The sequence below is a fragment of the Staurois parvus genome, unplaced genomic scaffold (assembly GCF_062004578.1).
Source record: "Staurois parvus isolate SC_StPar_1 unplaced genomic scaffold, SC_StPar_1.0 ptg000746l, whole genome shotgun sequence".
Lineage (NCBI taxonomy): Eukaryota > Metazoa > Chordata > Amphibia > Anura > Ranidae > Staurois > Staurois parvus.
In genome coordinates this window covers 4825213-4838744 of record NW_028318542.1, presented here as the reverse complement: position 1 = coordinate 4838744, position 13532 = coordinate 4825213, and positions in this window count along the sequence as shown.

Genomic DNA, 13532 nt, shown 5'->3' with positions numbered 1-13532 from the left:
TTTAAAATACAAAAAAAAGTTTCCCACCACACTTACCAGCTGTCAATTTGTATAAAAAACGGATATTTTAGGTGTATACATTTGCAAATATATTTGAAGACAACACTACCTCCCCAAGGCCCCTCTCTAAAGTGTGGTCCCTAATTCTAATCTAAGAGAGCTCCTTTTCTTTGGACATACAAAGCAATGAATACATTGAGGGCAGAAACAGTGAAGTGGTGAGCGAGTGACCAGATATGATTATTGCACAACATCCCTTAAAATTGCAAATATTCAATAGAGAAAATGGGACTTTCAGGGTGCATAGACATGAATACCACACATTAAAAGTTATATAATTTTTATTTCATATTTTAGTAAAAAACACAAGAAAGGAAAAAATACAGAAACATAAAAACAACTTCAATTCTAAGAATACCAACTGAGATTCAAACTTTGGTTAGGTAAATGTAGTTACTCCCTACATGTTTCACCTTCACGGGCTTCTTCAGGGGAGATTTTTTGAGGAAATGTCTACCACCAAGGCAGTCCTGGAAGTGAAAGCTCACGGAGCTAGGAGAAAATGACCTAAAAAAAGATCTTAATTGGCCTACACGGCCAAAACAGTTGTAGAAGATATAATGGGCATCAGATATAATCATCTGTTAAATATTGCAATTCAAGTAGCAAGGAAAATGTAGGGAAAAAGGATTTTAATTGAGGATCAGTTTTCAATTCCACCACCAGATATCAGCAAAGCACAAAAGTCCAGACGATATTAGCTCCGTTCAGATCCAAAACAGCCTCCAGGAAACTCAGTGTGCACTGGTGATTGCTAATCACCAGTGCACACTGAGTCCCAAAAGAAGATAGACCTCTAAAAGCTTGCCCTAAAAATGTAACTGTTAGTAAAAACAAATGTAAAATAAATCAGACAGTAATCAACTGTATTCATCCATCTTTGGAAAAAACAACCCCCGCCCCAATACTTCCTATTACACCCACACATACACATATAAAAAACAAAAACCTTCTTAGACCATTTCTGGTAGTGAAGACCAGTGATCCGCTGCTACAGTCTATACTCACCAACTGGCCTTGTCTATACTCACCAAGTGGCCTTGTTGCTAATCCTTACATGATCATATCATGACACCACTGCTGAGAGTCTCCGTGGCCCAGTGAGTTCCCCGCTAGGGCCCTCTTCTGATAGCTAAGGATTAGTACCCACGTTCTCAGGGATCAAACATGGGCACTTTAAGAAAGATCATCCAACACTGCAGACCAAAAGAAAGATGACGTGGTACCCTGCCTGTAACATTCAGGTGAGTAACTGGGGCTTTTAGGTAGATTTTACATGTTAATAGAAAGGAAGGGAGTGACAAGGGATAGTTTTTTTTCTATTTAGACCAGAGCTTTAACATGACAAGGCAAATCAGCAAAAACAATGTACTTTTATCTTATCATTTGCAGATAGAAGCAATGTAACACTTCTTGTCATGTGAGAGTGCCTAGACACAACCTGTTCTAGTCACACATCATCAGAGATATGTCCCGTCCACTTTTTATTACTAGATTTTAATAAAAATGTAATCAGAGGCAGGGTTTAGGAAGAGTGGTTATAACTTGCACCTCCACTAATGCGTTGTCCACCAGAAAAGCACAGTGGAACAAATAAATAAAGATGTGTCCATAAGCAAAAAAACTGCTTCAGAATTTCTATATCATTGACAACTGGCTTATTAAAATTAAAATAAATACTTGTGAGCCACTAGAAGTATTCTTACACTTTAAATAATTATGTGCTTATATGATAATCATGTGATTATTGTGAATTACTGGGATACTATTCTAATTAATTAATCAAGTGTTTAAATAAATTCTTTATAAAATTAAAATATATTAGATCGCTAGGTACTTATTACACCCTCTCCAGGTGTATGGATGTATATATTAAATGTCAATACTGTACCGCGCTCCAATGTATACAACTCTCAATAATAATACAAATCCAATTTTCTATAATAATGTTATTAAATGACTCCGTGTATCTTCAATATATCAATAATTAAATCAACCAAAAATCATAATTGATAACACCATTAATTCATATATACAAAGTGAAAAAATGAAAAAATATATTGTGCATATAAACCAGAAAAAATATATATGGAAATGACAATTCAGTTCATCAGAGATGCGATGGTATTTAAAGTTCAAACTAATCTGTATGATGGATCAGTGTTCACAGCCGTGAACCTCTCCCTCCTTTCTTCTCTCCTCTCTCCCCAACACAGCCTCCTCAATAGAACTTTCTCCACTGGCTGCTTATTCCTCCATGCTCGATACATATAAAGAGAGAAACAGAGACATAGTGTCTTATCCGGGATAAAAGTTATTTATTTAAAGCTATTGGTTTCCCACTCACATGCTCTAAACAAAAGTAGCGCTTTGTGTGCAAATGTATCCAAAAAGTATCCAAATCCTACTATACAACCAGCCTTGCAGGTGTGTCTGCCTTCACTGAATGTGCTTGCCGTTCCTCCGTGGATGCGTGATGACGTCACCGCCCCTCCCCTACGCGTTACGCTACAGGGACTCGTAGCTTCCTCTGGGGGATGTAGTTTATCATAAACTACATCCCCCAGAGGAAGCTACGAGTCCCTGTAGCGTAACGCGTAGGGGAGGGGCGGTGACGTCATCACGCATCCACGGAGGAACGGCAAGCACATTCAGTGAAGGCAGACACACCTGCAAGGCTGGTTGTATAGTAGGATTTGGATACTTTTTGGATACATTTGCACACAAAGCGCTACTTTTGTTTAGAGCATGTGAGTGGGAAACCAATAGCTTTAAATAAATAACTTTTATCCCGGATAAGACACTATGTCTCTGTTTCTCTCTTTATATGTATCGAGCATGGAGGAATAAGCAGCCAGTGGAGAAAGTTCTATTGAGGAGGCTGTGTTGGGGAGAGAGGAGAGAAGAAAGGAGGGAGAGGTTCACGGCTGTGAACACTGATCCATCATACAGATTAGTTTGAACTTTAAATACCATCGCATCTCTGATGAACTGAATTGTCATTTCCATATATATTTTTTCTGGTTTATATGCACAATATATTTTTTCATTTTTTCACTTTGTATATATGAATTAATGGTGTTATCAATTATGATTTTTGGTTGATTTAATTATTGATATATTGAAGATACACGGAGTCATTTAATAACATTATTATAGAAAATTGGATTTGTATTATTATTGAGAGTTGTATACATTGGAGCGCGGTACAGTATTGACATTTAATATTGACAACTGGCTTGTCTCCCTATGACTGAATGGTAATATTTCCAGAATATAGGTTCACTTTGAAAGCCTACGCATGATCATTTGTAACCATTTAAACTGCTTTTAAGGTTAGTTGTGCAATGATTGAAACTAAAACATCAAAATGTGTCTTTGTTCAGAATATTTCACATACACAAGGCATATAGGGTTTCTTTTTTATTTTTCCAAAGACGAATAAAACAGCAGTTTCAAGCAACAAGAAGAAACCATTTGGTGGACTGACCAAGGAAAAACTGTGACTGTAATATTTAGAACATACAAAAAATGTACAATAAATCTAAGGTTTATGTACATTTCACATTGTCCTTTGGCACTTCATCTTTATGTGCCTATCATTGTGAGCTATGTGGGTGCTTTTCAATGGAACCAGTGGTGTCCCTAGGCAGGTGTGGGGGGGTGTGCGCCACACCGGGTGACACCTATCACATGGGGTGATACCGGACCCGCTTCACGAAAAGGTAAGTTTTAAAGCAAGCTGCTGATCCCTGCAGGATGGATCAGATCTATTTAGACCAGACACTTCATCTTCATGAGCCTATCATTGCAAGCTGTGTGGGTGCTTTTCAACGGAACCAGTGGTGTCCCTAGGCAGGTGCGGGGGGTGCGCGCCGCACCGGGTGACACCTATCGCACGGGGTGACACCGGACCCGCTTCACAAAAAGGTACGTTTTAAAGCAAGCCGACAATCCCCGCAGGATGGATCAGATCTGCGGATTGAGCATAATGTATCAGAGTCCGATCCATTATGCTCCCCAATCCGCAGATCCGATCCATCTTGTGCGGATTGTCGGCTTGCTTTGAAACTCATCTTTTTGTGGAGCTCGTGGAGAGATCAGTTAACCCCGTATAGGTTGCAAGCCGACGATCCCCGCACGATGGATGGGATCTGCAGATTGGGGAGCATAATGGATCGGACTCTGATCCATTATGCTCAATCTGCAGATCCCATCCATCCTGCGGGGATCGTCGGAGGGGTGACACTAAGTGTTACTCCACTGGGTGACACCAACCCTAGGAATACCCCTGCATGAAACTACAGTTACGTCCATATATATTTGGACACAGGCACAATTTTCATACCTTTGGCTCTGTATGCCACCAGAATAAATTAAAAAGAAACAATCCAAATGAATCTGAAGTGCAGACTTTCATCTTTAATGCAAGGTCTTGAACACAAATATCAAGTACAAATTTCAGGAACTGCAACCATTTTTGTTACACAGTCCCTCCAGGGGCTCAAATGTAATTGGACAAATGAATATAATCGGAAATAAAATGTTCATTTTTAATATTTTGTTGAGAATCCTTTACTGGCAATGACTGCCTGAAGTCTGGAACCCATGGACATTACCAAAGACTGGGTTTCCTCCTTTCTGATGCTTTGCTAGGCTCTAACTGCAGCTGTCTTCAGTTGTTCTTTGTGGGTCTTTCTGCCTTTAACCTCCCTAGCGGTCTGATTATGTCCATATTTCTGTGCTCAAAGCGGTACATTTTTTTGTATGGAAATGTTTTTTTTTATTGTAGGCCTGTAATTTTTAGGAATAACTCACTGAAATCTGTCCGAACAAGAGTCTAGTAAACATCCTGGGTATGATAAAACTTGTAACACAAAATCATAAATTATAATGTAATAAATAATCATAAAAAATAATAATATAATAATAATAATACATTTAATTCAATAATATAATCAAACCAAAAACACTGAAATTTGAAATATAGCGCCAAGTTCGCACATCACTGAGCTCATTCGCAAAATCGTTTTCAGTGTCTGATGAGGAATTTCCCCCATGAATCATTATCACTCAATTCTGCAAGTGGTTCTGATTTACTATCGCTGTTCTCTAGCTGGTCTAAAAACAATTTTGACCTAAAGGGACGCTTTTTAGGAGCCATGGACTTTTCTCAGTTTCCAGGCAGAAAGAACAGTAAAAATGCAGGCAGGGCACAGGACAAAGCACTCGGGACAAAATGTATGTGAAATGGTTTGATACAGTAATGTTTTACTATGTGATTTTAGTGTATTTAGTGAATGTCACAATTTCCCGCCGTTCCGTCCCTCGTACTTCCCAACGCTCGCAGGGGACGGAACCCAGAAGACAGATGCCGGCATCTGCTGGAGGACATTACAGGGGACACTGCAGGAGCGACATCGCGGGAGCACAGGACAAGGTAAGTGATTGAGGGATCCCGGAGCAACGACGCATGGTAAGCCGAGTGTAGCTCGGGGTTACCGCTTGTGGTGCTGAAACTTTACCCCAAGCTACACTCGGGAATACTGCCAGGGAGGCTACAAAAGGTCATTTTACAATTGATGGCAGCAACGCGGCTCAAAAAAAGTTCAGACAGTGCAACAAAAAGCTGCCAAAGTAAGGGGTACTAACAAGGAAGAGCTGGAAGAACATTTTGCAACTGATTAGGTTCATTGGCATTAGGTCAGTAACACTGTTCGGTATAAAAATAGCATCTTAGAGAATCAGTGTCTCAGACGTAAAGATGGGCAGAGGTTCACCAATCTGTGAAAATCTATGTCTAAAAATTGTTGAAGAATTTCAGACTAATGTTCCTCAACATAAAATTGCAAAGACTTGAAATATATCATCTACAGTACACATAATCATCAGTAGATTCAGAGAATCTGAAGAAATCTCTGTGCACAAGGAACATGGTCGAAACGCAATATTGAATGCCTGTTATCTTCAGGCCCTCAGAAGGTAATGCATTAAAAACAAGCATGATTCTGTGATGAACATCACTGCATGGGCTCAAGAATACCTCTAAAAATAACAGAACAAATAAAATAAAGCCATAGCTGAACATGATTTAGAAACACTGCCATCTTCTCTGGGCCAAAGCTCATTTAAAATGGTCTCCTGTAAAGTGGAAAATTGTTCTGCGCTCAGATGAATCAAAATCAAAATTTGACATTTGGTAACTATAGGCACAGTGGGTCCCAGACTAAAGAGGAGAGGGCTAATTATCAGAGCTCAGTTCAAAAGCCTGCATCTCTGATGTTATGGGGGTGCATTAGTACATCTGGAATGGCCAGCTTGCACATCTGGAAATTGTCAAGGTCCTACCTTTTCCCTGAGGTTATGTTACTCCATGTGCTGGCGTCCATCTTGGATTCTGCTGTGCATGGTGGGAATCCTTTTATGCCTTCAGGTCTCTGAGGTCCATCCCCCAGAGGGGTGTGGCTGATGACATATAAGCCTGTGGTCCACACATGCTCTTTGCACTTGTGTCTTGTGTCTTTGTGTTGCTATTACTCTGTTCTGACTCTCGTGACTCTCCTGGTATCTGATTCGGCTTGTACTCGACTATTCTTTGTATTCTCCTTCGATCTGACTCTCCGTTGCTGAACCCGGCTCGTGACCTGTGATTCTCGTCTGCTGTCCTGTACTGTTTTGTCCTATTGTTGTTGACCCGGCCTGTCTGACTACTCTTTTGTCTCTTCCACCTGCTACACACCATTGGCGGCGGCTATTACCGCAGCTGGGGTGTCTCGGGGGCCGCGACCTGGTTCCTGGCTGCGTCAAGTCCATCCCCACCATCAGGGGCCCTGGTGAAGGGCAGCCTGGGACTTAGACTCCGCGCCCTGAGGGACTTCGGTCTGTGGGTGGTGGTTGTTGTCAGCCAGTGCGTTACATTGTTAGGCCTGCCTGTCCGTTCCCTGTCCCCTGCCCTGACAGAAATGCACCATCAATGCTGAAAGATATATCCAGGTTTTAGAGCAGCGTATGCTCCCATCCGGATAATGTCTTTTTCAGGGAAGGCCTAGCATATTTCAATAGGACAATGCTAAATCATATACTGCATCTATGACAACAGCATGGCTTTATAGTAGAAGCGTCATGCTTAATTGGCCTGCCTGTAGTCCAGACCATTCAGTAAATGAAAAATTTTGGGGCATCTTGAATAGTAAAATATGACATAGAAAAATCCTATGTCAGGCAAGAACATTCCTCTCTCAAAACTCCATCAACTGGTCTCCTCGGTTCCCAAACATTTACAGAGTGTTGAAAAAAAAAGAGGATGCTGCACCGTGGAAAACAAGGCCCTGTCCCTAGTAGATGGAGTAGAAGACTGTCCCACCCCTCCACCACCCAGTACGCTTCTGGCCCGTCTTCACATTCCTGCTCCGTCCAGTACCCCCCCCTTCACTTCCCCCTCCACACGCACCCCTTTTTTTTGTTGAAGTCCTCATCTGGGATCTGCTGAGTGCCCCCCCCCCCCACTTTATTTTTTAATCCCTGAGTGTAATTTTTCACAATATTTTCCCGTTCCTATGGTTTAAGGGAGTGAGGTTGTTTTTTACAGTAAAATGTTTTGACTCAGGCATTGTATATTTTAGGATCATTACCTCTCATTTCCAGTATATATGGTATTTTACCAGTCTCTGAAGAAAACATCAAGGGGTTTATTTACTAAAGCTGGTTCGGTCAGAGTCTGGTGCAGCTGTGCATGGTAGCCAATCAGCTTTTAACCTCAGCTTGTTCAATTAACCTTCAGCAATGAAACCTGGAAGCTGATTGGTTTCTTTGCAGAAGTACACAAAGATTCTGACTGAACCAGCTTTAGTAAATATACCCTCATGTATCTAGTATAATGTTATTGGATACTGGAAACGTATTGACATGTTGTGACCCTATGTGTTATTGTTGGTTTCTTGTGGAGTTTTGCTCACATTTATTGTATATTGAAATGATGGCACTTCTTTTGTAAATGCTCAATGTCTAAATAAAGCATTATAAAAAAAAAACATGGCCAATGCTGCCATCCATTTCAAAATTACCATTTTTTTTCTTTACATGGTACATTTTCTCAGTTTAAACATTTGATATGTTTTCTATTTTCTATTGTGAATAAAATATGAGTTTATGAGATTTGCAAATCACTGCATTCTGCTTTTATGTAGATTTTACACAGCGTCCCAACTTTTTTGGCATTGCGGTTGTATCATCAACTTTCTGAAGTATTTACTACACCTCTGTAAATGTCAGTGACCGCTTTCTCATAAAACACTACTGGGAAATGAGGTTTGCCTTGAACTTGAAGTTGTCTGCTACTTTGAAAACACTGCAGTAGAAATCACTGACTCTGGTGGTGGGAGGGTTAGTAGGTTGCCCTGTCGGGACTGTTTTCCAGATTACAGCGACTCTGTTTGCACTTTAAGTCAAAGTTTCTACAAATAATTAATAAATGTTCTTTTGACTTAATGACCCTTACTGTGGAACATGTGCAGAGAAAGAAATATTTCAATTACAACAGGCTATAAATCAATTAGAAATGATTACATTGACTACTCAGGACAAATGTGATCATGTTAAGACACGGATACAAGAGAAGCTGCAGGTGTATAGAAAGAATATTGAGAGTAGGAAATGGATGAAGTTGGAGAGGAACAAAGAAGATTATAAAACTAATAGGGTTTATGAATGGTTGAACACAACTTTCCAGCATCGGAGGAGTCAGTTGACTGCTGCCAGGTGAGATATGACTGACACATCTACAACCCCTTTTTACATAAGCCTCTTTTAATTCATCATTAATGGATTCATCTACGTAATCTTCCTCTTTTTTACCGGGGTCTCCAATGATAGGCAACGGAGGGAAGGTCGCCAGCATCAGAGATACAGAAGTAGCTCAGGGGAAAAAACAACTAAAATAACACACCAGAATATTGAACACAATATTTCATCTACAACTGAGTTTTCAGTCTTAAGTAAAGGATTAGGTTTTTACCCCAAGACAAGGATGGATAGGTTTGTAATGAAAAAAAAATTTTAAACAGACTTTTTAGATAGTTACATCTTAAAGCACTATTTATGGGGCATCCACTAACATCAGTGGCTTCTGGATCTTCCTTTTCCATAGATTAGGTTTACAACAGAAAACAATGTGGTACCACAGACATTGTTTCCCTGTTTTTGGCAGTCAGGACCAGGGGCAGACTGATCATTTGGGAACTCGGGGACTGCCCGAGGGCCCAGGGTCAATAGGGGGCCCAATAAGATGCCGTTGGTACCTTTCATAGGCTTTTTTGGGTTTGGTTTAAGTGTGGACGAGGACACAGGGGCCCCATGATCCCCTATTGCCCGGGGGCCCCATGAGTTGTCAGTCCGCCCCTGATCAGGGCTAAAGCTGGTCATACATAATCTTTTTTTTTTGCTCTACCAGCGGGTTGAAAGAAAAAACCAATGACTCGATTCCCCCATCGACACACTGGATGTGGAGGTGGAAATCATTCCCGCTGTGCTATTGTGTTCCGACGGAGGGGATCGACTGTAGAATGAATGCTTTACAAGCAGCCTGCCCATACTTGGATTAAAATTTGACCAGTCTCTGCTGAATTGACCAAACTTCAAACCATGTATGGCCATTCTAAGACTGAAAGTATACCAAGAAATTTTTCTAGAGAAAAAATGCAGACTTTATACTTCTTCTGTTCAGCAAAATATTGTTGTAATCAAACCAACAGATAAGGGAAGTTCAATAGTTGTGATATATTTGTCTGATTTTTAGAAGGAAATTATGTGACAAATGTCTAATTCTTCTGTGTATTCCCCTGTAGAAACTAATCCTATTAGGGCTTAAGTCTGCCAGTGATGATGTGAATTACTTTCCTGCAACAAAGAAAATTGCTGGATTCTTCCATCAACACAGTCAGTGTTGATGGAGGAATGCCTCTAGCAGAGCCATGGTGTTCTCCTGGTGGGGAGGCATGGGAGGGGGTGGTCTCCCTGCCAAGAAAACACAGTAATTATTACTAGCGGTTATAGCCACTGGTAATAATTGCATGAAACATCCTACAGGATGGTTGTACCCAGGTCATACAACAATCGAATTGTGTACAATAAGCCTGCCCATAGATGGTTCGATTCCCAACCGGTCCCTGCTGAACCGGCCAAGATTGGAATCGTCAATAGCCGGCTTTAGAATCAGGATATTACTGATAATGATCTAAGATGCATTTGATTCCGAAGTATCTTTTTTTTCCCATCTTTCCAAAGATACACAAAGATCCTTTGAATCCACCTGGGAGACCTATAGTGGTTGCCATGGAATCAGTATGTGCTCCTGCTGCAAAATATTAGGATAGTGTTGTTCTTCTTTAATACAAAATCTTATATATGGGATATTATTGATTTTTTACAATGCATTAAAGTGTTACTAAACCCACAACAGTAAAATCAGTCTGTATATGCAGTAAAGCATGCTTGTTATACTCACTGTGGAACCTAAGGGGTTAATCCTCTGCATTGTGTAAAAAGGCCATTTGATCCTTTCTTCTCTGCCCCTCCTCCTGTTCAAATGTCCATGCTGATAAGACAGACTGAACCTGTAGCCCTTCTGCACATGCTCAGTTTAGTGTGTATTGCTAGAGAGGTGTTTTTTTTTTTCTTGGGATCAGCACAGGGCAAATCAGCACTGTCCAGACAGGGGTCAGGGGTTTTGCATCCTTCTAGAGCAGACTGAAAACTCCTCCTACAAGTTTTAACCAGTGCTCTGCTGGACAATGATAGAAGTCATAAGACTGCTTTAACTGATGACAAAAGGTATTCAGCAGTTTATATTTACTAAAATAATTGCATTTCCATGTTGTGTGTACTGTGGGAGACCAGATATAGTGAATGCAGGGTCCTGGGAGACCAGATATAGTGAATGCAGGGTCTGGGGAGACCAGATATAGTGAATGCAGGGTCCTGGGAGATCAGATATAGTGAATGCAGGGTCTGGGGAGACCAGATATAGTGAATGCAGGGTCCGGGGAGACCAGATATAGTGAATGTAGGGTCCGGGGAGACCAGATATACGGAATGTAGGGTCCGGGGAGACCAGATATAGTGAATGCAGGGTCCGTGGAGACCAGATATAGTGAATGCAGGGTCCGGGGAGACCAGATATACGGAATGTAGGGTCCGGGGAGACCAGATATAGTGAATGCAGGGTCCGGGGAGACCAGATATAGTGAATGCAGGGTCCGGGGAGAGCAGATATAATGAATTCAGGGTCCGGGGAGAGCAGATATAATGAATTCAGGGTCCTGGGTTTAGTAACACTTTAATGATTTTGTAGGAAACTGCAATTGCATGCTAATCACTTGAGATATGATTTGGGTATTATTGCAGAGATTATTGGAGACATCTAAATTTTACAGCTTTACTGAGATTGAGTTCCTTGTGGATCTTTTGAAGTTGGTTTTGACAAATAATTTTTTTACAGCTATGAGTTCCATCTATGGGCTCACGTTACCCCCCCCCCCTTCCCCCCTTGTGAAAATGTATTTATGAATAGGGTTGAAGCTTCTTATATATATTTCCCATTTCTAATTGCTTTACAATTTGTTGTAATTCCAATTTCTGTCTCTGCACACGTTCCACAGTCAGGGTATTTAAATCAAAAGAACATACTGTATGTTAATGATTTGTAGAAACTTTGAAGTGTATGTGGACTCTCACCTTGTAAAATAACCCATTTAGTTCAAAAAAGAAATGAAAGGCAAAACATTTGTGTATACATATAAAAAACATTATAAATACCTTTTTTTCTCCTTTTTTATAAAAGATCACATACCCTCTGCTCTCAGCTGCATAAGAAGCTTAAGGAGCTGAGGGAGAAGAAAAGGCAGAACACTGGTCTTCCCAGTGAATGGCTGCGCAGGGTGGTGTCAGCACAGGTCTACTCATTGGAGAAGAGTAGGCTGAGTTACCAGCACAGCCAGAAAAATTGCCACGCTTTGCTCTCATGCCTAGTGTGGCCAGTTTAAATAGGAAAGCAGAGGAACTGGCACAAACACCTGGGATTTCACACAAAGGAAGCAATACAAAGAGAGCAGGATACATACAGGATTCATACAAGTAGATGGAACAGCAGGCAAATAGAAATATGAAATGTTTGAGCAACATTTTCTTAAAGTTGTGCAAATAGAGCCGGTATAATCCATACTTGCAAACCTTGTGGGATAATCTGTAATTTGTAATAAAAGTAGGTCTACCCCTGCAGGAGTCGCTGGATAGGATGGGTCCTCTTTTCTTTGCCTCAGCCTCCTGAATGACTTCAGCCTTTGTAACACACTAGGTTAAGTGAACAAAGCTTGCATTATCATAGAAATCACTGAAGGCAATGCCAGGGACACAATAATGATGCTGTAAGGAAACAGACGCAAAACAAATGAGTAAAATCAAGTCTTAATATATAGTCACACACTATTATTGGTCACAATAAAGGCATGAAAGAAGATTAACAATGGCAACAGTACAACTCAACAAATGGTATGGTCAGTAGTGGGTATAGGACAACACTATGCACCAGCATCAGTATAAACAGTAGCAAGATCACTGTAAGTGCAGCAATGGACAGTAATGTGGGTAAAGTTACTGCATTCAGGAGACTATACTGCCAATGTGCATTTAGGGTGATTAGGTAAGGCATAGGCTAACTGGACCAAGGTACCCTTTATGTGAGTAATAGATGGAGAGGGAGCTTGTAGAATGGCTTTATAGGGGTAGTCCTTTACACTGTTTTTTCTGCAGGATAATGTTGGGGCCCAAAAGCAGCGTTGGTGCACTTAATGACAGTCTTGGCGAACCATTATACAATGTTGGTGCTGTGTACTAAGTGTCCTGCTTTCAGTGACTCAGATTCTGCTGTCAGTGTGAAAGTATTGGGCAGTGCACCCTCTCACCAGTCCCTGTGGTGTAGCTTTAAATTCCAGCTGTAGGAAAGGTGCCCTTTTTCCTCTGAGCAGGTGGCTCAGGTTGCAGGTTAAGAGGGTTGTTATTAGGGTTTACTGGATGAAAAGCTAGATGAAATGGAGAGCAAATAGAATGTGAGGGGATAACCACTTAGTGTACTTAAAAGGGAATGAGCACAGATACAGAAGACAAACAGGAGGGTTAATGGGATTAAAAATTAGAGAATGGCATTTTTTGCACAATTTCATCCTTTTTCAAGGAACATTTATGTTATTATTAAAAACAACAGACAATATTACATAATAATTATCTGAGAGTTGCAAAATTTTCATATTTTCTCCTTCCATCTCATAGAAGAGGTAAAACTATGTTGTGCGATTGGATCTTGCACTAATCTCTATATCTGTAGAGACATTTCTTGGATCTCACAAGGTTCCTTTCCTTGTTTGAACTGTATTCAGTGTTCTCATATGATTAAAGGATCCTTTTTTAATCATCCACAGATA